Consider the following 3344-nt stretch of genomic DNA (forward strand, 5'->3'; position numbering starts at 1 on the left):
TTTCTGTTTTTATTTCAGATTTACAGAATCCACAGTATTTTATTTTCATGACTTTAAAACTGGTTGTTCAATTTTTACCCCATGATCTACTTGACTACTTAGACAGAGAACTAAGGGCAGTGCATTAGAAACCAGGATTAAGTGCATGCACATACAGTTTTTTCTGCAGTTTAACCAGCTAAAACTGAGCACGATACAAGATTCCTGGTGTTCGCCCAGCTCCAACTAAGATGTCCAATAGGATATTGCCTCGGTTGTTGGCAGTGGGTGGGAAAAAGCCAAGACTCCAACTCAAAGGTCTGAGGCTAAAAGTCGTGGGGGCTCGGGGTGTAGATTTTCTCAGAACTCCATCCAATCGCCTGCTGCATCTTTGGCACGATATTTCCATTGAACATCCAGAAAAGTTACAGCGGGGGAGCCAGAGAAATGCCAAAGAAATTCATCCACTTCTGGACAGTTCAAGCACGCAATAGATCTAATTTTATTATTTTGAAGAAGGGCACTTAGTTGTCCTGGAATCCTGAGAAACACACTTAAGATTCTCACTAAAAATGAATGGTCTGGTCGCAAACTTCATTACTGTCTCTGGAACCAGTACACGCTGCTGCATTCCCCAAAATAACAATTATAGAATTGTACAGAAGAGGCCATTTAGCCCATCTTTCAATGTTGGCTCCCTACAAGAGAAACTCAGCTAGTCTAAATACCCTGCACTTTCCATGTAGCCCTTATTTTCTTCGGGTGCCTCTCCTTCGATAGCTCAGCTGGTAGAGCGCAGGATTGTAGATGATTAAAACTGACATCCTTAGGTCGCTGGTTCAATTCCGGCTTGAAGGAAGCCCCCCTTCCATTTTTAGAAGCCTTCTTAGCGCAGTAGGCAGCGCGTCAGTCTCATAATCTGAAGGTCCTGAGTTCAATCCTCAGAGAGGGCAGATTTTTAGGGGCTGGTTTAGCACACTGGGCTAAATCGTTGGCTTTTAAAGCAGACCAAGGCAAGCCGGCAGCACGGTTCAATTCCGGTACCAGCCTCCCCAAACAGGCGCCGGAATGTGGCAACTAGGGGATTTTCACAGTAACTTCATAGAAGCCTACTCGTGACAATAAGCGATTTTCATTTTTTTCATTCATTTCAATTCTCCTCTGAAAGCTGCGATTGAATCTGCCTTCACCACACCCTCCGATTGGCCAGCGCTGCAATGGCTAGAAGAGCACTGTGTCTGAGCCTAAGTCCCGAGACTGTACTTCAGTCAGGTAAGTATCAGAGTCCTAAGAGCGGGAGGGAAGGGGCTGCCCTTGGTGATTGGGTGAGAGGGGATCTAAGTGTTGGGGGGGGGGGTTTGGGGGAGAAGGGTCCAAGGTTGCTGAGGATAGGACATCCCAGATAAGAAGGGGCCTTCCAGATCCTAATTGCTTGCCGCATTTGATGCCTTTGATCCTTTTGCAATCACATTAAATTGGTGACCTCTTAGCACTGCTGCCTCATGAGCCGAGGACCAGGTTCGATCCTGGCCCTGGGTCACTAGTCGTGTGGAGTTTGCACATTCTCCCCGTATCTGCGTGGGTCTCACCCCAACAACCCAAAGATGTGCTGGGTAGGTGGATTGGCCATGCTAAAATTGCCCCTTAATTGGGAAAAAAAAGAACTGGGCACTTTAAATTTAAAACAAAAATTGATGTCATCTGGTTCTCGATCCTTTCACCAATAGAAACACCTTTCCCATTCTATTCGTGGAAGTCTCCTATTCCTGGAACCGCCTTGTGAATGTTTTCTGTACTCTCTCTAATACCATCACATCCTTCCTAAAATACGGTGCCCAGAATCAGGCACAATACTAGTTCAAACTGAATCAATGTTTTATAAAGGTTCACTGTAACTGCCTTGATTTTATACATTATGCCTTTATTATATTTCTCCAATCTACTCTGTTCCTGCCCTCTCCATTTTTGCTGCTTGCACATAACAATAGGCAATTTGCCTTTACACCCTTGAGTATAATTGTGGAGCAGTGATCTCACTGAGTTGTTTAAAATAATAAAATTATTCAAGAGGGCTGAACCTTCATATTAAAAGTAGGCCATTTAAGAGGGAAATCATGAAACACTTTTCTTCATAAAAAAGGATGGCATACCTTCGGAACTCTCCCCAAAATACTGAATGCTCGGACAATTGCAGCTTTCAAAAAGAAGGATTTTTAGTAGGTATGAGTATAAAGGGATATCGGCGAATTGTGAAGAAATGGAGCTCAGATATAAACAAGTCGTGATTGCATTGAAGGGCGGAACGGGTTCAAGGGGCTGAAATATCTATCTCTGTTCCAATGTTCCTCATAATCACTACACCTCAGAAGTAATTAGTGAAGCCTCAGGAGGGCTCTGAAGATAGGAGAAACTTAATGCAAGGGCTTCCAGGAAAATTTTAGCAGAGGCAGGTTCATCCTAGTAAAGCTTTTGGTGGATGCAATACTGTCTGGAGCCAAAAGCTAACACTGCGGGTGTTGGAAATGTTTTTATGAGTGTCTGGAACCTCTGTGTCTTGTGTATGTATTTTATATAGTTGTCTTTTAGGTGTCAGCATTGGCTCATTGGTAACACCCATGCTTCTGACTCAGAATGTTATGAGTTCAAGCCATTCTAGGAGACTGAGTATAAATCAAGGCTGAAACCTCAGTGCAGGACTGAATGAGTGCTGCACTGTCACAGGCACTGTCTTTTGGATGAGATATCTTTTCTCTCAGGTGGATGTGAAAGAAGACACGGGCCTGAATTTTCAGGATTGCGAGCGCTCAGCATCCGTCATCCTGAGAGCTGATGCTGACTCCGACAGGCCCACTGCCAGTTTACGCTCTATTGAGCATCAATTGGCAGTAGGCCAATTGGACGGAAGGCCCACCTTGGGAAGTCCCAATAAGATTTGCCAATAGCTGTCTAGCCCCTCCAGGCACAGCGCTGCAATGGTCAGAAGAGGTACTGTTGCACCTCGCCTGAGCCTAAATCCCAGGACCGCACTTCAGGTAAGTATTGTCATGATATGCAGTAATGCACATAAGGATATACAAACAGGCAGTGACAGACACCCAGTACAGCCAATCAACACACAGGACAGAACACAACCAATCACCAGGCAGAACACTAGAAGGTGGTCTCCCACTATAAAACACATGAGGCATCGACACTCTGCCTCTTTCCACTGGTGAAAAATGTAGTGACAGTCAGGGTGTATATATCAGTTAGCACCTTCTAATCGTGGCTCAGAGCTAGTCTGGTCTAGTTAGTTACCTTAAGCACGCTGAGATTAGTAGAGTGGCAAACCCACAGCGAACTGTGTGCACTGCTTAACAAGTTCA

The 3344-nt window shown here is 44.8% G+C and overlaps 2 non-coding genes across 2 annotated transcripts; both read left to right on the plus strand.

The window, feature by feature from the left end:
- Nucleotides 1–749: 749 nt before the first annotated feature.
- Nucleotides 750–837, plus strand: trnay-gua. The gene is given in 2 exon segments: nt 750–786; nt 802–837. It is a non-coding gene; the product is annotated as a tRNA-Tyr (tRNA).
- A 22-nt stretch (nt 838–859) lies between these two features.
- trnam-cau lies at nt 860–932 on the plus strand. The gene has a single exon. It is a non-coding gene; the product is annotated as a tRNA-Met (tRNA).
- The last annotated feature ends 2412 nt before the right edge of the window (nt 933–3344 follow it).

Source organism: Scyliorhinus canicula, chromosome 10 (assembly GCF_902713615.1).
Source record: "Scyliorhinus canicula chromosome 10, sScyCan1.1, whole genome shotgun sequence".
In the NCBI taxonomy this organism is placed as follows: domain Eukaryota; kingdom Metazoa; phylum Chordata; class Chondrichthyes; order Carcharhiniformes; family Scyliorhinidae; genus Scyliorhinus; species Scyliorhinus canicula.